Source organism: Capricornis sumatraensis, chromosome 20 (assembly GCF_032405125.1).
Source record: "Capricornis sumatraensis isolate serow.1 chromosome 20, serow.2, whole genome shotgun sequence".
Lineage (NCBI taxonomy): Eukaryota > Metazoa > Chordata > Mammalia > Artiodactyla > Bovidae > Capricornis > Capricornis sumatraensis.
Window position 1 is genome coordinate 9,307,491 of NC_091088.1, and position 20,291 is coordinate 9,327,781.

The 20,291-nt window shown below is 40.3% G+C and overlaps 1 protein-coding gene across 6 annotated transcripts in view; it reads left to right on the forward strand.

Annotated features, from left to right (window-relative positions):
• The window catches only part of CNTNAP4 (contactin associated protein family member 4), a 280,255-nt gene that overhangs the window by 93,700 nt on the left and 166,264 nt on the right, over nt 1-20,291 (forward strand). The window lies entirely within an intron of this gene.

Below are 20,291 nucleotides of genomic sequence, written 5' to 3' on the forward strand. Positions count from 1 at the left end.
ATTTTATATGGGCCAGAGACAACATACTGCAATCAAAGAACTTTTTTTTTTTTTTTAATTTTCCTCTGACTGAACTGCTGGAACCAGAGAAAATGAGTAAGTTAATGAAGCGTTGTTCTTAGCACACAGATAATTTGGAGGCCTGTTTGGGCACATAATGATAATTTTCTTTGATCAGTCAACGGCCTCTCTTTTGAAACTTCCTAGAACTCCATGAATACGTTGTAAACTCATCGAAGAAAGGGACTGTGATTTATTCACCTTTGTATCTCTGAAGCACTTGGTGACCATCCAATGCATGTTTATTGATGTAAGTTGAATTGTGAAAATGTAGCCCTGCTCTTTCTCTAGAGAGAACGACTGTTAGGCTGGAAGTTTGCTGTAAGCATTTTCAGAAAACCTGCCTTAAAATCCAAAGCAAGTTGAAGTTATGTATAAGAGCAAGAAAAATTGGATATTATGGTTGAATTAATCCCATGAAAACCATTCAAACTGGGGATAAATTAAACAATAATTATGAACCAATAGCTGGGAAAGCCTAACGAGGTATTTTTTTAACTAGGTGTTTGGATTATCTTTTACTCTTTTCTTCTAAATAAGCTTTGGATTTTAAACTAGATAGGTAGTGGCTAATATTTAGCTGTATTAAGTAAGATGTATATTTTTGATATTTTTTAAAGAGAAAGATTAACCATGAAAATTATTTGTTTTTCATGGATCAAGCTTGAGGAAAGCCAAACCTGGACAGTACTGTTTGTCTTTTTCACTTACCTTGTAAAAAGTGAGATGCTCAGGATACATTAGTGACATGAATGATATCCTTAACTAATCCAAACCAGTCAATGTAAAGACAGATGGTATCTATCACAGTTACTTGGCTTGGTAATATCGGTTTTAGACTCTGACTACGGTCAGAATGGACTAACAGAAGGACTGGACTATAATTTTGGACATGGTAAAGAAAGCAGATGGAGACGTGAACGTCAAGATCAAAACTGAGACTTGCCGCTGATGCTATGACCACACATAAAATGGATAAGGTTACAGTGTAGGTAAAACAGCTTCAAATCTTCAAACATTGTCAATGTATGTATAAACACACACGCGCCCGCGTGTACACACACACACACACACACACACACACACACACACACACTCATGCTGTCTGTCCATCCCAGGTAGGCTCATAGCTCTCTCTTTACTCCGTAATTACTCAGGTCCCTCCCTGAGGGAAGCCCCTCTCTCTGACTCTACAATAGCAATGCAGGCAAGATGAAGCATGGTGAATTGTAACCTGGTTCCAGGTTGCTCACAATGATCTGGCACCGATCACTTTAATGTGGGGTTTTTTGTTTAGCCAGAAACCAACTTTTAATTGATGTTCATAGAAAGGAATTTAACTCTGTCACATTTTGCACATCTGTATTTCCTTTTTTTTTTTTTTTGCCCATTATAGGTAATGTATCCAAATTATATAAAACATGACAATTTTTTTAAGCACTTCACAGTCTGCTCCAGATGATACAAATGAATCTGTGTAAGAGAGTTAGGGAACCCATAAAGCATTATATGAGAATGTGATGGAAAGAGGAAGAAAAGGCAGTTGTTACAAGTTTAGAAACACATAAAATAAAACCCATCAACATGGATAGAAATGCTGCTGTGGGGATTCCTCATTCTCCTTCAATGCATTCTCTTCAAGCACTAGAGAGAGCAATGACTTCTGTACACCTGAAAGAATTCATCAAATGCCCTGCTGCTTCTTACAAATAATCTTTAAAAAAGAAAGGCAAAATACTTTATTTGTTATCTTTATGGCCATGCATGTACTTGATAGAACTGTAAATTTGAGATAGACATATTTTTTTAAATTAATTTTTGGATAAAATTTATAGTCCAGTGCCCACAAATGTAATTTATACAAAGTACTCATTCTAGATGGCATATAAATATTTTGCAAAAAATAGAAAATGCAAACTGCTGAAATTGTTCCTCTCTAAGACAAAACAAAGTTTCTCAACATCATGGGCAAAAGACTTTTCAGCCAGTTTATTGTAAACGATCGGAAAAGGAAGTGTGAAGTATAATTTTCGCTCATCTAAGAACAATTTCTGGAATTTCATAAAACTAACATCTTAGAAATTATTTTAAGCAGATTAACAGGTGCAGGAACTTTACAGCTGAATTATACAAATTCTCTCTTTTACACTGCAAACTATAAGGGCAAGGGACGGGATGGTACTAATTTTATGAATTATTTAAGTAAATATGATTATTATGCACAATGAGGCTTCCCTGGTGGCTCAGACAGTAGAGAATTTGCCTGCAATGCAGGAGACTTGGATCTGATACCTAGATGCCCTGGAGAAAAAGAATGGCTACCCACTCCAGTATTCTTGCCCAGAGAGTTCCATGGACAGAGGAGCCTGGTAGGCTACAGTCCATGGAGTTGGAGTGTATTATGCACAATAGTTCACTGTTTATGGATTTCAATTGTATCTCATTTTTCAAACAAAAAATCATAACTTCATATTAACACATTTCTGAAGTTAATATAACTTTTAAAATTAAAAGTGTTGAGTGTCGTGGTTTGGCTTTGGCTAGTGAAAGACACGGAGCCCCCGATGATGTGTATAGTCAATTAGACAAAAGTATCTCCTGTCACCATATAGTCACGGCATTATTATCACTGTGAGTGATTGAGCTGTCAACTCTATAAGCCCGAAAGGGCAGGAATACCACCTGCAAAGATTTTAACATGTATTTATCTCCAGTCAAATAAATAAGTGGCTGGGGTCATTTAATAGAAAACCCAATGAGGCAGAAATTCAAGTGAGAGGTGTGTGGTAAGTCTGGTGGACTCCCCACTTTGCGAGGTGCAGCTTTCCTAACCTTTCCCTATGTCGACCTTTCTCCTGTGTTATTCCAGTATCTAAGCCCACCACATGTGTGGTGATATAAAGTGTAACAGCACTGATGCCCTGCATGTCAGCATGTCGAATCATCAAGCTTAATGCCTTGCAATCCTTGGCTCAGAACTTGGGCAAATGCCTGGAGAGTGCTTTAAGCTGCTTTCTGCCTTTCAACACAGCCTCTTGTTGAGTGCCAGAAAGATGTTTTTATTGAAAGTCTATATGATTAGTCTGTATTCCCAGGGACTCTCCTGTTTGTATTTCTATTTAACTGGGTTCTCTACCCTTTTGGAAATGATTAACCTAGGAGTGCTTGGTTGGAGGTGGCTGCATTGGGGTTTTTAATGTGACATTGGTCATAAATCAGAACAATTAGTCTGCTAGGCGCCTTCTCAATCAAGCAGCATGGTTTATTTCACCTCGTCCCATCCGTGCCCATTCTATAACACGTTATGTCAGTCCCTTCTCATAAACTTCCTGGGCTCACGTAAATTGGTACTTTACATGAATATGTAATATACAAAAATATATATGAACCCCTGTAAAACTGTGGGAACACATATGCATTGAATAAGATAAATGGCGACATTGTTTCACATTTTTCCAATTGACCTGTCCCTAAGCAAGCAAAATAAAAATAATTTGAAGAGAGTGATTAGGGTCAGCAGATTTGATTTAATGCCCCCTTCGGAGCACACACTCACATCCAGTTTATTCTCAAAGCATCAACCAGAGGATGGGATGTTTTAAAAACACTTTACAGCTCGTGTCTCACATTCTCCCACGTGACAGTTCAGTGACGAGACACTGCCCTCTTTTCTCCCCTCTTTTCCTTGCTGTGATGCAGTGCTGCAGATGTCTGCTTCTGACTCTTCTCATTCCCCTGTCCCAGGAGGTACATTTGGAAATCTCTCTAGGAAGCGAGATGTTCTGAAATGTTTTTTTTTTATTGCTCTTTAAGACGCAGTCAGTTAGGTCTTCTGAAAAACTAATGGATGAGCCTGTCTTTCCTATTTTACATTTTTAATTTTCAAACTTACCACACATAATCAGAGAAGAGGCTAGAAAAATATATAAAGATAGAAAGGAGGAAAGATTTGGCATTGATACAATATATTCCTTAAAAATCTAAGAGAACGTCTTGTTTTTTAAAAAGATGATTCAATAAATTCTGTGCCTAACAATAAAATTAATTTTTAAAACCTGTAATTTATCTTCCTACATATAAACAACTAGGTGAAAACATAAAAGGAATACATATGCTCCACTTAAAATAGAACTCCCAAATGATAAATATCAAGGGAAAAAGTAAAACTAAATTATGAGATTTATGAAGATAATATTTAGAATATTACTAAAGAACATAAAGGAAGATGATTAAATGTGAAGACGTATCTATTTGAAATAGAAAGCAATACACCAGCAGCAGGTCACTTACTTAGGCAGATTTTATTAATAGCCCTTCTGCACAGCCGAGTGCTGGACGGCCATCAGAAACAGATGATGTAAAAGTACACTGGCCGTTGCTGCAATGAGTTCCAAAACCAATGGAAAATTTTCAATTGCAGTGTCATTTGATACTGAGAATAAATCTTAAGGGCTGAGGAGAAAGAAATGGGGACAATGGATGGATATATGTCAGTTTATTAAAGCGCAGGTAAAGATGAGATTTATATGGAGTTTCAAAGGGGATAATCTGAGAGTGAAAGAACTGAAGGACAACAGAGAGGAGTGCATAGGAAACAATCCAATTATTGATTTTTTTAAAAAAACAGACAGATAATGGCTATTTCCCACTTGTTATATGAAATTATCTTGTAACAGTTATTGATAGTACCAAGCCTATGGGAGTTATCAATATGGAGCATCATATATTATTTTATTATTTTAGTAGTTTATGTATTTATATTTTACAATGGCTGGATGGCATTTATACATGCAACATGTCATCTAATCTTTGATCATAAAATAGAAAAACACCACATTTCTGATACTAAATTGGTTTGTGAGTCAGTACTCAGTCAGAAAATCAGAAATTACTCCAGGCATCTGAAACTGCAAAGTCATTCTAGGAAATTGGTTACAGGTAATGGAAAAGCTGATCAAAGCAAATCAGATGTGAGGTGGTGCGCCCCTCAGAGCCTAGCGGCAGCAAGCAGACACTGTAACTCCTCAGGAGTAGAGGGATAATGAGAAGGTGGTGTTACTAGAGCTTGTAGCTGACACTGTTCAGTTAGTGCTAGAACCGTGGCGGGGACTGCCCAATGGAAGATTCTGGAAGCAAGGCTTGTCCATGGGGAGCAGGAGCCTCGTAAGAGGCTCAGCCACTACTGAGAAGCTGCCTGAGGCATTGAAAGAGTGGGGAGGAATATCCGGGCTCCCCCTTCCTCTCACCTGTCAAACTCTCTCTGCCGGCAGGAAGCTTGCTCGCACAGGACCTGGGACTGTCAGTCCCCATCACTCAGCCTTCCTGTGGCTCAGAACAGAGCAGGGAATAGCGATACATGGCTCTAAGGGAGACAAGCACAGCCCTAAGAAGCTATGTTGTTCCTAAGGAAGTCTCACCTCTATAAACTTTTTCCTACAGAATGAGGGAGAATTCAGGTACTCACTGAGTAATTGAATCCCTCATTCCTTTCAGTAGTAAAATTGCAGGCTTCTCCATCAACCCATGAAGAAAGTCGATCAGTAATACTTTGATACGGAAGGAATTGAGACGTAAGACAGTAAGTTCCCACCTTGTTAGGGTTGTTTAGTGCCTGAGTCGTGTCTGACTCTTTCGCGACCCCATGGACTGTAGCCCGCCAGACTCCTCGGTCCTTGAGCTTTCCCAGGCAAGCATACTGGAGTGGGCTGCCATGTCCTTCTCCCAAGTTCCCACCTAATTCATGTTAATTTAACTCTCTTTCCTCCTGTCAATACTGATGAATATGCAAAGCTAGGGAAGAGCAGTATTTCAACCAGAATTCATGGTGTAGATGGAATCATTGGTTTAGTGTCATTTTTTACACGTAATCTACTGTAAGGCAGGAGAAAAACATAAATTATGAATTCAGTCTCTTGTTGTTTATCACAGTACGTACTGAAGACAGAGTATAGTTTTGCCTTCTATGTGGGAGAGAGAGCATTGCTGTGTTTCTCATCAGACAGTCTATAGCTGAGCCCAGGACTCCTCTGCAGAGGATCAAGTAGAAGGGTGTATCTGTGGATTAACGCACGTTGTTGTTGCCTCTAGAATGGGGCTGTTGCACACATTTGTTGTGCAAACACAGCCCACTGCTCCTTTATTGAAATGTTTCTGCTTGCCTGGCAGAGGGTGGCCACATCCCGTCCCGGATCTGGCACGTTTCACTGGCAGCTTCTTCATGTACCGCAGCTTCAATCTCAGACACTTAGTTGCTGCTCTCAGGACATTCCCAAGGTTTCTTGTGTTTTCAGACTTCTCTTCTGGGCCGTGCTCTTCAGTTCCGTGAGGCCTGCTTCATCCCTCCCAACGTAGGGCCTTTCAGGCACTTACTCTAGTCCAGCCTGCCCCATCACTTTCCCAGTCATCACCAACTCATCTCTAGAGTCTTTTTCCCAATGGCATCTGCCATTGTGTTATTTCCAGGAAGACTTTCTGGAGAACTTTGCATAGTTTGTATAACCTTAATCAGCTGAATTTCAAACTCGTTCACATATTTTTCATTTTCTTTCACTCTACTTATATATTTTCCTTTCTTCCAGATTTTACATGTAACAGAAATTCCCAAACACTGCTGGCTAAAATGCATACTGTACCTACTGAATTCCTAGGATATAAGAGATATTCTGAGGAGAGAGTAAATGTGATTAGAGAGAGGACCAGCATACTGTTTTGCTAATGTGGTTTAGAATAGATATTAACAAAAGCATAATGGTAAAAGGAAGCACGTTTGTGATTACTTACTTCAGATCCCAAGTACAGTAATCCGGTGATGTTTCTGTTGGTTTACAATGCAGAGGTCCTATATGTTTACTGGACGAGAGTGTGTGTGTGCTTGTGTATGTGTGCTTAGTCGATACAGCTTTATCCATCCATATTCCGAATTGCTGTTAGGAGTCCTGCTTCTGAGCTGGTATTGTCTGAGGTTTTCTCTTTATATTATTATCTGCATCTTACTCCTTTCAGAAATGTTCATAAAGAATAATCCTTTGGTTGATTTAGAAGAGCTGTGCTTTTGGAAAGTGTTAGGGCATTTGTCCAGAAGTAGCCATGAGGATGAAAGGAAGAAAAGACGACACAAAAATGCTAGGAAATATTCTGCAGAGCTGTGTCTATAAATCAGAGAGATGCAGTTCAAAAGAAATCATATTTGATTTGTATTCTGCAAATGAAAATTTTATTTGGCTTTGAACTCCTATCTTCCCTTCCGTGCTTCTTATTGTTATTATTAATCTCTCATACTGAAAGGTTGTCTTCCTTTTGGAGCCTTGAACATTTTAAGTACTTAATAACAGGGTTCTTTTTCAATAAGAGAGAGAGAAGAGAGAAATTGCTGGAGCAGTGAAAAGAGATCCTCAGGGAGCAATGGCTTTATTACAATATGTCAGAGTCATCATGAGCTGGGGGTGGGTGGGGAATATAAGTTTCAGAGAAAAAAAGCTTATATTTATTTTAGCAAGTTTGTGGAAAAGTTGCAGAAAATTGTCCTAAGAGCCACAAAGCTATTATGGTAATGGCAATTCCATTTTTACACTCTGGAATTCAAAGGTAAAAAAAATTTTTCCCAATATGTCGCTTTGGCATATAGATTTTTGATCCTTAGATTAAAATAAATACATGAATTAATTAAGCTTACAGTGCTATTTATATTTCTTTAAAAATTTGCATGTCAGAGATGACAGATAAAAACAAAAACTAAATTGGAAAGAAATTGGTCTCTTCTATGTCTCCCTCTTTTTTTTTTCCATAAAATCAAGCACTTTGGATACATGAGCACACATTGAATTTCCGTATGATTCCTCTAAATTTTTTGGTTTGTACTTTTAAATTCTTAGCCTTCGAGTGTTTAATTTGTCTGAACTGCATAATGTACACACTTGACTATAGCACAAGTTTTTAAAAAGACGTTTTCACAAATGAGGAACTGTAATTTGTATGGTTAGAACAGGTATGTATGTATGTTCATGAAATATATTCCTTCTACTTATTTCTGTTTACTCACTGCTTAGAACATCTCATAGGGCTTTTTTGTACTGGAGTCTTTTGCTCCATGGAAATCTATACAGCTTTTCACATTGGACCACACCATAGAACATGGCTGTATCCTGCCTCCACTCCAGGCAAAGTCCCTGTGAATCATCCTCTCCCCTCCTCTCCTCCGTTGAAACTCACCATTCCCAGGCTCTGGATTGAAAACAGAAGAAAAATGATTGGCTCTGATAATCTGGGACAACTGAGGCAAATGCCGTCAGCACACAGTGCTCTCAGTGTCTGTACACATGCCTAGGATGGCTTTCTGGAAACCATGGTACTATTTCTCTAGTCTGGGCCAAGAGTGACTTGAGTAGTTGGAGTGTCAAATCAGGTCCAGTTCAAAGTACCAAAGTAGAAGAGAAGGAGAAGGCAATGGCACCCCACTCTAGTACTCTTGCCTGGAAAATCCCATGGACGGAGGAGCCTGGTAGGCTGCAGTCCATGGGGTCGCTGAGAGTTGGACATGACTCAGTGACTTCACTTTCACTTTTCACTTTCACGCATTGGAGAAGGAAATGGCAACCCACTCCAGTGTTCTTGCCTTGAGACTCCCAGGGACGGCGGAGCCTGGTGGGCTGCCATCTATGGGGTTGCATGGAGTCGGACACGAGTGAAGCAACTTAGCAGCAGCAGCACTTTGAAAATACTATACCAAAGTACCAGAGCTGTAGCACACAAAAGGAAGAAGAGGGGGCAGGCTGTGGATGGCAGTAGGAAAAGTCATTTCTGTTATCAGGCCACAGGCCTTCAGATGCAGGCACCATCTGGACAAGTTGCTTTTACCTCCTGCAAATTGCAATAATAAATGCCTTAAAGAATTTGTACGAGGGAGGAAGAAAGCGGGATGAGGGGAAGGAAGAATGGACTTTTGCAGAATTAAATGCAAAAAGAGAAAACCTATAAAAACTCATGCAAAAGTTTTTTTTTTTTTTAATATAAACACCTTTATGAACTTAGCAAAGAATCAGGTAAAGACTAGTGTGGATTTTCAATATGCCAACAACAATGCCATTTTAAAGAATTCAATAGTCAGCACTTAAGTACTTAGCTCACAACTACTTAAGGGCTATCTTGTTTGTTCTTGTTTAGTCGCTAACTCATGTCTGATTCTTTGTGACCCTGTGGACTGTAGCCCACCAGGTTCTTCTATCCATGTGATTTTCCATGCAAGAGGACTGGAGTGGGTTGCCATGCCCTCCTCTAGGAGGATCTTCCCAACCCAGGGATTGAAGCCAGGTCTTTCACATTGCAGGCGGATTCTTTACCACTGAGCCACCTGGGAGTTGGAGAAGGCAATGGCACCCCACTCCAGACGTCTTGCCTGGAAAATCCCATGGGTGGAGGAGCCTGGTAGGCTGCAGTCCATGGGGTCGCTGAGAGTTGGACAGGACTGAGCGACTTCACTTTCACTTTTCACTTTCCTGCATTGGAGAAGGAAATGGCAACCCACTCCAGTGTTCTTGCCTGGAGAATCCCAGGGACGGGGGAGCCTGGCGGGCTGCCATCTTTGGGGTCACACAGAGTCAGACACGACTGAAGTGACTTAGCAGCAGCAGCAGCAGCACCTGGGAATCCCACATAAGGGCTAGAAGGGCTGAGATCTTCAGCAGCAGCTTTGGAATTTTGTGTTTTTGCCTAGAGGCAAAAATGAAATATCTGTGTAACTGCAAAAGACTAAGTATCCAAGACTTTAAAAAATAAAATAAATAAATAGAAGTACTGCTGGGATTCTCCAGACAAGAACGCTGCAAAAGATTAAGTATCCAAGACTTTAAAAAAATAAAATAAATAAATAGAAGTACTGCTGGGATTCTCCAGACAAGAACGCTGCAGTGGGTTGCCATTTCCTTCTCCAGTGCAGGAAAGTGAAAGTGAAGTCTCTCAGTTATGTCTGACTCTTAGCTACCCCATGTACTGCAGCCTACCAAGCCTCCTCCGTCCATGGGATTTTCCAGGCAAGAGTACTGGAGTGGGTTGCCATTGCCTTCTCTGAATAAAAGTACTATGTGACTTAAAAAAAAAAAAAGCCTCACACAAAATTAACAGTAGATCTGAGGTTATCAGCAATTCAGCTAGGAGGAGATTGAATGCAGTCATTTTTAGGAAAGGAGCCATGACAAGGAGGGAAGCTGCTGCTGCTGCTGCTGCTAAGTCGCTTCAGTTGTGTCCAACTGTGCAACCCCATAGACAGCAGCCCACGAGGGAAGAGGAAATGGCAAAAACTATCCCCAGGAGTTTGGTGGTGTGGAGAAGAAGTGGGATGATGGTAAAGAGATGGGATGAGTGATGCGCAGACAGAGGGCTTGTTAGTGGAGAGACTTGTGCTTGGTTAGCACTTGAGAGGGAGCCCTTGGAGGTCCAGGGATTGAACATAGAGGTGATTCCAGAGGTACCTGATGGAGCGAGGGGATCCAGATCATAGTTGGTTTTGCAGCATGATGTATCTTACAAAAGAAAAAAAAGTAAAGATGTGTTTGAACTTCAGCCTGTGGAAGGGCTCTCTGTGGGCAGAAAGGTCCTGTGTTTACGGATAACGAAGAGAAGTGAGAATGGGTGGACCCGGAAAAGAATCTCCAGCTAGCACTGAGAGCTCAGCAAAGGCTGGAGACCACACACAGCGTGCCCAAGTGCGCTGTTGTTTGGTTTTCACCAGCCGCGAGCTGCTTACTCGTGTGCAAGAGCAGAGGGTGTAGTTTCTTAGTCTGACCCAGGATTGGAATCTGGGGGAAACTGTGGTGGGAGGACTTATCTAGGATAAGAACGCCTATGAGCTGGCCAGAGCACCGAGGAAGGAAAGTGTCATAAAGTCAGTCTTCTACAGGGAAGGGAGTGGAGTCAAGGGGGCGGGTGCTGACAGAAAGGAACCAATTTGATGTACATAGACTTGTTTTAAGGAATTGGCTCAAGTGATTGTGGAGGTTTGGCAAGTCCAGAATATGCACGGCAGATTGGAGATGCTTAGGAGAACTGCAGTTGAGTCTTAAGAAATCCTTTGGCAAAATTCCCTCTTTTAGGAAGGTCAGTCTTTTTTTCTCCTAAGGCCTTCAACTGACTGGATGTGGTACACCCACATTAGGGAGTGCCATCTGCTTCATTAGAAACTCTATTGCTTTAAATGTTAATCTCATCTTAAAAGTATCTTCACAGAAACATCCAGGAAAATATTTGACTAAATGTGTGGGTAATGTGACCTGGTCAAGTTGACATATAAAACTAACTATCACAGAGATGGAAGATGTCAAAGGAACAGTGGAGCTTTTGAGGGTGAAAAGCAAATAAGTGTGGGAGAATGGGATTGAGAGAGCTAGAGAGATTAGTGGTCTGGGATCAAAAAATAGAATATAAGCATTTACAATTTCAAAGATGGTGCAATCACAGGGAATGATTAAGGACCTAGATGTGGGCAGATAGGTATTAAAAAGGAGCACGTGAAGGTCATTTAATTCCAGGATGCTTTATGGATCATCCAAAGGAACCGAAGCAGAAAGTTGCCCAAGAAGATTGCAACAAAGAAGAGGAAATGACCTTTAGTTTGGGAGAGGACGAAAGCCGAGAGGGCCAGAATTTGCTATAATCAGCTGATATTCACAAAGAAGCAAAAATAAGTGTCCTCTCTTCTTTTTCCTTTTGCTTGCTTATTTTCATGAGGAAGAAAGAAAAATTATGTGGAATTGATAGAAGCTTTATAAAATGCTTACTGACTCCATAGGCATGTAGCATTTGGGAAAAGTGAGCAAAATTCACTTTCGGTTCCAAAATGCTAATTTGAATTTCATGGGATATGCTAATCTCTTTTGGACATGCCCTGATAGACACACCCAGAGATAATGTTTTGCTAGTTATCTGGGCATCTCTTAGCCCAGTCAAGTTAACACGTAAAATTAGTCATCACAGATGCGTTTCACTCTGCACCGTTCCTCAGCTATTATAGGATCTAATTAAATCAGAGCCCTACTTTCTGCTCCTTAACAAATCACTCCAGTTCACAGAAAGACATGGGAAATAGGAGAAAAGAATGCAGAGGCTCATGGGTTTTGGAAGTGACTATGGAAGCCATCCTGGGCTGCCCAGGTGGCGCTTATGGTGAAGAACCTGGCAAGAGACCTACGAGAATCGGGTTCAATCCCTGGGTCGAGAAGATCTGCTGGAGGAGGGCGTGGCAACCCACTCCAGTGTTCTTGCCTGGGGTAATCCCACTGACAGAGGAGCCTGGCAGGCTACAGCCCATGCCGTTGCAAAGAGTCAGATGTGACTGAAGTGATTTAACACGCACACCTGCATGGAAGGCATCCTAGGGAAGTTCACATATCCTGAAAAGGAATGGAATGAACAGGAACTCTTACAACAGTCTAGGGGTGAGATAGTTTTCCTCTGCTATTTCTCACTCTGTGTATAAGCTTTTTTCCATTAAAACTTTCATTTATAAAATTTATTTTATCCTTTGAACTTTCGTTGGAGTTTGGAGGTGGCACTGGTTTTACTTTCTGTCCTTCTCCATTTCTTATCTTAGCAGAGTTGATTCCAAAACGTGACACTCTTCCTTTTACCAATGTTGTCTCATTGCTGCCTTCCTACCTTGTGTCACACCCTAATTTCTCAGATTATCATTCGTATGAGATGCATCCATTAATTATACCTTTCCTCCCAATGGAACTGGAGATTAACCAAGCTGTGACTTCACCCTTTGAGTGACTTCTGGTATTCTACTTCTGATTTAGTGGTTAAGTGCCTGCACATCAGTTTCAATCACTACTGACTGATCTTAGCTGGTTCTGACCAGGACAATGGTCCTCATCTTTTTTCTAAATTGATTCATGGATGTGGAATATTCTTACTTCCTGTACTGTTCTTGGGTTAATGATATGTGAAGGATTTCTCTGTGCTTAAGTTCAGATTTAAAAAGATATGCTTAACATCTATAAAATGGAGTACGTCTTGAGGACTACGGGGTGTGAAGTCCTTGGCTCCAAGGGTATTTGTCTGTCTAGTTTAATGATATTTGCTCAAATGCTCAATGTCTGAAGTCAGAATTTCAGAGTGAAAGCGCAACATATTTTTTTGAGGAAAATACTCTATCAACTACAACTCAGGTTTACTACAGTTTCTCAAGACATTCTAGGTCCATTATTTTCTGCTGAAAAATGTGTTCAAAATGACCCTATATATTTAGGACTAGATGACGTACACTATTATTTATTTTAATTTGAATAAGGTATGATATCTGGGGCATCTAAAATGAAATCAGTAGGGTGGAGGGTGGTGACAGCTGGCATGGGCATAAAGAACTAGGATTTATATATTCTGATAAACTTCACACCTCTCTGCATCATATAATTGGTCTTGGTCTCACTGATTAAAAGTACATTAGAAACTAAGTCCCTTTAGATTGCAAGATTACTTTGAAATTTGTGTTGCTAGACTTTAAAGGAACATGATGGGTACATTTTGTAGTCTGCATTTTTTATGCTTTTCCCCATTTTTAAAAAGTGCAAGCAATTATGTGAATAGTGTAACAATAAGCGAACTAAGAGATAACTTTGAAATTGAATGTGATTAGGGGAACTTTTCTTCCTAAACACTTTCATCAATTGCTTTTTGTTATTAGAAATACTGCCTCTAGATAACTGAAGAGCTGTGTTCTTACCGCTAGACAATGCTTGGAACAGAACAATGCGTACTCAAACCATCCATAAATATTTAAAAGTTCTGATGATACAGCAGTTACCAAGGATAGAGTCAGTGTGTGCTCAGGAAGGCATATATATATAGGATGCTTCTTCCACACCACAAGCATCAATATGTGCACCTTAGAATGCCAAGAAAAAGTTACGATGCATCGTGAACTCACAGTTACTTTCTTTTCAGTTAGACGTCTACCATTGTAATTATTATCATATTATTATTGAACATCCCTGGACCTTCTCTCCTGTTTTTCTCTTCTGCAACTGTTCTCTGCAACTTTCCCAAGTTTTTCTCCATGCCTTACAACAACGTTTCTCTATTGCCTATTATCATTTACCCACAATTACTTTTTCCTAAAACTTTCTCAGGAACTTATAAATACTATCACAATATCTTCCCCAAAATGCATTGCATTGGATGGGCTACATTTTAAAATCTGAAAATTTTAAGAAAGGTATTTCTTTCTTTTTTTTTTTTTTAAGTTGACATTCTCTAAATCTCTGTGCTCCATGGAGGCATTAAGATAGAGGCCTTTCATGTGTGTTTGAAGTGAGTCCCCTAAGTGGACACATGAGACAAGACACAGTAGCTTTCTTGTCTGTCCCCCACCGAGTCTTCTTCCAGCAGAGACTCTGAGAGATGTACAGCCTTCTCCATGGGAAATAGTAGTAGTAATTCTGATGGCATCCAAGTAGAAGGAGGATGCACGTGGACAGTGATACTTGAGGGTTTAGGCCAGAAAAGGCTCCAAAATTTACTGTAGGATGGCCTGGACTCTTCTTACCCTTCCTTCATGGGATCACTTTTCATCTGGACAGCCATGCAAGGGTGAAGACCATTTAAAAAGAGTAATGCATGTCTTACCTCTACCCCTCACATTTCTTAAGTTACCTTGACAAAGCGAAGCAAATGGGTAGGGTGTATTACCTTTTATTTAAATAAAGGGAATGGAAATACATATTTTCTCATATTTTTTAAATAAATGGGAGGATAAGCAAGAGCAATTAAGAAATGTCACTTCTGTGATAACCTATAGGAGGAGGGATGGACTAGGGATAGGATGTAGACTTTTGTGTTTTTTTTTATGTTTAACTAAAAAGTAATGAACACAATTTAAAGATTGTGCAATGATATTAAATAAGACTTTGGAAGCTATTTCTAAAGATCCACAATAGCATGAAACAAACCTGTGTGTTGAGTTAAAGGCACACACACAGACAGAGGAATTGTTTTAAGTGACTTAAAACACAGCAGGTGCATATTTTTATTCTTTTAGAACCCAATGACGAAAAATCTTGAACTACTTTCAGTAATCACATTTTGTTAGTGATATCTATAATATCTTATTTAAAATATTATATTATGACTGTAAAACTTATTTTGTTAAAACAGTTAAGTGATCATTTTAATATCAGAAATCATAATTTTATTGAAAGAGAAAAGAGAAACAAAGATAAAATTGAAGAGATTAGCTACATATCCTGCACTGAATTTGAACTGGATGTGTCAATATGAATTTAATTGCTAGAGAGGATGTGGAGAAAAGGGAACCCTCTTGTACTGTTGGTGGGAATGTAAATTGATACAACCACTATGGAAAATAGTATGGAGATTCTTTAAAAAATTAGGTATAAAGCTACCATATGACGTAACAGTTCCACTACTGGGCATATACCCTGAGAAAACCATATTCAAAAGGACACATGTACCCCAATGTTCTTTGCAGCTCTGTTTACAAATAGCCAGGATGTGGAGACAACCTAGACGCCCATCAACAGATGAAGGATAAAGACGACATGGCGCATATACACAGTGGAATATTACTCAGCCGCAGAAGGAATGCATTTGAGTCAGTTAAAATGAATGAACCTAGAGTGTGTTATTCAGAGTGGAGTAAGTCAGAAAGAGAAAAACAAATATCATCTATTATACATATATATCGGAGAAGGCAATGGCACCCCACTCTGGTACCCTTGCCTGGAGAATCCCATGGACGGGGAGCCTGGTAGGCTGCAGTTCCTGGGGTCGCTGAGTCGGACACGACTGAATGACTTCACTTTCACTTTTCACTTTCATGCATTGGGGGAGGAAATGGCAACCCACTCCAATGTTCTTGCCTGGAGAATCCCAGGGACGGCAGAGCCTGGTAGGCTGCCACCTATGGGGTCATGTAGAGTCAGACACAACTGAAGCGACTTAGCAGCAGCAGCAGCAGCATGCATATATATGGAATCTAGAAAAATGATACTGATGAACCGATTTGCAGGGCAGGTATAGAGACGCACTTGTAGAGGATGGTCTGTTCTTGTGCACACAGTGAGGGGTGGGGGAAAGAGAGTGTGGGCTAAATCCAGCGAGTTGCACTGGCATATATACACCAACATGTATACAATAGATAGCTAAGGAGAAGCTGCTTTATAACACAGGGAGCTCAGCCCAGCTCCCTGTGACAACCTAGAATGGTGGGATGGAGTGAGGGGAGGAAGGGAGACTCGAGAGGGAGGGTGTATATATTTATTTACATATGTGTGTGTGTGTGTGTGTGTACTTATGGCTGATTTGCGTTGTCATACAATGGAAACCAGCAAAGCATTGTAATTATCCTTCAATTAAAAAAAAAGAAAATAGAACTATTTCCTAATTCTTTTGATCAAGAAAGTGTGACCAGCCTTAAACAGTGATCCTCCTTACCACCTGGATTGTGGATCCAGACTCAGGATTCATTGTGAAAAATAGTTGAATCCAGCTATCAGGCATGAAGTATACAGAATAAATCTAGAGTATTATAGTATTAATACCTGAAAACTAGGATTTTTACCAAAGACTACTGGGGTCATGTCAAAAAGACTTAGGAGCCGACTGGAAAAGGATTTCACTGGCCAAAATGAAACAACTAGGATGTCAATAAGAAGCATACCAGAAATGTATTGAAACGCCAACTTAGTGAAACATTCGTTAATTCATTATAATACAGAAGTTTCCTTATTCATCATCTTTGGAAGATGCGAGAGGATCAGCTCACTGAACACTGGCTCAAATAGCAATAATGAGTATTTTTCTGCTTTTTCTGATTAAACTACATCTCAGGGTAACCCAGAGAAGAGGATGTTTGATGAAGAGGAAGTTTGTCTTTAGAGATGCATTCTAGAATTAAAAAGACATTAAGGAAGGGATGACAGAATCAGAATGTCACCATTTTATAACCCCTAGTTCAATAATGTACTTGGGGCACATCAGTGATCTCTGGAATCATAAAAACAGAGACAGTCAAGCCTAATGCATCTCCTGCTGGACATACACAGTGTGTTTTTTGAAGGCCTCTGGCCTGAAGTCCACATGTAAGTCAGATCAAGCCCCCCAGTCTAATTGGATAGGACACATCATGTGACACGGCAGAGGCAGTCAGCAAACCGTGGGAAACTGGAAGGCAGCTGGCCAGCGGTTTCCAATAGCAGCTGGAGAGAAAATGGAAGGGAGATGATCCACTGGTTAAAAGATACTTAAGGGGAACAACAACTGTGTGGAAATAGGGGGTAACCTTTTTTGAACCATATTGCATATACACACACACAGGCCCATACATTTTCAGGAGATAAGCAATCATCATAGGATGTTGATGCTATTACAGAACTATTGTCAACATTCTGGGTTTTTAAATTCTTATCCATTAAAGAAATGTTTTGAGATATTTATGCATGAAAAATGTGATGTCTGAGAGTGGCTTTAAAATGATCTAATAGGAAAGGTCATGAAGTGGGAGGGGTTGTGGGTAGAGGTGAACTAAGATTGGCCATGAGTTAGCAGTCTTTGAAACTGGATACGGATGACTTTTTTGTTCTGTCTCCCTTCTTGAGTATATGTCTGAAAGTGTCTATAATAAAAATTTTCATGCCAGATATATGCTTTCTCCTCTTTAACTTTTTAGTAGTTTTAAGTTTCCGTTCTCACACATGATAATTTTGCTGACAATAAGGCTGACAATCACAAACACCACGAGGATCAAGTCAAATGGAGACATTAAGACTCATGAAGGTTTGGTTGTCTCCACTGGGGATGAAGGGAGGTGGCCCAGAACCAGAGAACACTGATCTGATGAGGAGCACTTGTTTGGGAGTGGGGAGGAAGGAGATGAGGCTTGCTGCTACCTCAGAACAGAGAAGAGGCAGCGAAGGCAGATCTCACAGGGACGGAGGAGAAGAACTGAGCGGAGAGTGAGAGCGGCCATCGTCCTCTCTTACTTCTCCACCCTCGTGCCTCAGGCTCAGTGACGCGTGAGCAGAGGGGACACCTCTGGCTCTAGCTGACTTGCCTTTTGCTTCCCCGTACATGCAGGGTGTTGGGCAGAGAGGAGCTGACAGTGGATTAGCCTCACCTGGATCTGCCTTCACAAGGGGGTAGATTCCTTTACCCCTTTCACAGGAGCACTCATGGAAGGTGACTGGAAAAGGTCCTGTGAGCCAAGTTTTATAATATCCTCAAAATCATTTAATCTACCTTTGTCTGTGTGCACGCTACGTCGTCTCAGTCCTGTCCGACCTTTTGCAACCTATGGATGGTAGCCCGCCAGGCTCCTCTGTCCATGGAGTTCTCCAGGCAAGAATGCTAGAGTGGGTTGCCATTTCCTTCTCCAAGGGATCTTCCTCACCCAGGGACTGAACTCCGTCTCTTGCGTCTCCTGTATTGGTGCAGGGTTCTTCACCACTAGCACTTCTTGGGAAACCCACCTTTGTCTAGGCTTCTAGAAATAATTCCTAAAGTATGAAGCATACATGATAACACATATTAAAGAGCTTTTCTTTTATGATGATTCATTAGCACCTGTATTTATAGTTCTGCTGCTGCTTTTCCTCTTAAAATACCTAATATAAAATAAAATGGGAAAATGGGAACAACAGGGAAACGTATATTTCAGTACCCGAGCTGCATTTGAAGTGTGCATTTAAATTTTAAGAATCAGTGATTTCTTTTAAAGTCACAATCAATATTTTTCTAAGAAAAACAATCCAAGACATACATATAGTGAACATATACATGTGAATTATTCTGACACCTGACAGGCAAAACTTGTAAAGTATGAAATAGCTTATATGTTAGGAGCAGGATTATAAGTCTTTAAAGATCATTTTTTATGACATTATAATGCGTTTTGTTGATTTGCCTTGACACTTACTATGGATTTCTCCAGCAGTTAGTTAAAGCAGTAAGAACTATACAGTAAGGAGAGTTAATTCTCATTATTCGTGACAGTTATGTTTTATAAATTCTCTATGAACATTGAATTGGCCAATACTAAACTGTTGCCCCTGAAGGAAATAAAGAGTGAGGTTCCTGTGAGCCTCTGGTGACCAACATGTGACACAGAGAAAGTGTGCAAATGCTGTAAGAAAAATGGTGCTGGGTGGACGCAGGGGTGCCACAGACCTTGGATTTGTGAGACATGGTATCTGTGAAGGGCAGTAAAATGAGGGGTGCCTGGATTGTTGATTCATTAACATGAACTCATGGCCAACAGCACTATAACTCAGGCCTGAGCACAGCTTATTGATCACACATATTTTCTCCACGAGGCACATCACAGCCTTCTCGCCCTTAAGACTAGGCAGCACTTGAGTATTAATGCATAGGGGTCTCTTTAAACAGCAGAATCACCAAGAAATGTACAGGAACGTGAATCTGTGACACTAAATACAACATGAAAAGGACATTGGTTTAGGGGATGGGAACTGAAACAGGAAAACAGAGTATTACCTTGTTTTAATTCAGTTGGAAACACATCACGGGCAACTCAAACTTTTCAACACTACATGTGTTCACCAGTGACCACGAAGACACCACAGATATTGATTTTTTTTAATTTTATTTTTAATTGGAGGATAATTGTTTTACCACATTGTGTTGGTTTCTGCCATACAACAGCTTGAATCAGCTTAGAGTTGACATTACAAATAAATTGTAGCAAGAAGGTGTGCATACCGGTACAGAATCTGTGAATATTGAGAATTGGCTGTCACTTACCATTTGCCTAAAAAGTACAGTAGAGGTCACTAGATCAGGAATGTTTTCTACAAAATTTCTGATAAGATTACAGAACCAGGCTCACTCAGGCAGAATTGTGCCGTGAGCACATTCTTTTCTCTTAGAAACTGTCTCTTGCCTTCTCAGGGGTTGTTTTTGTTGTTTAGTCACTAAGTCATGGCTGACTCTTTACAACCCCATGGACTGTAGCACGCCAGGCTCCTCTGTCCATGGGATCTCCCAGGCAAGAATACTGGAGTGGGTTGCCATTTCCTTCTCCAAGGGCTCTTCCTAACCCAGGGGTAGAACCCACACCTCCTGTATTGGCAGAGGAGCTCGGAAGCCCACCTTCTCAGTGGTACACTTAAAAAAAAATTCAATCTGTGTTTGCTTGCAGGACTTAGTAAGACTAAAATGGAAGCTCCCAAAGATAAATCTGTATTATTTATGTTAATTTTTCAGCA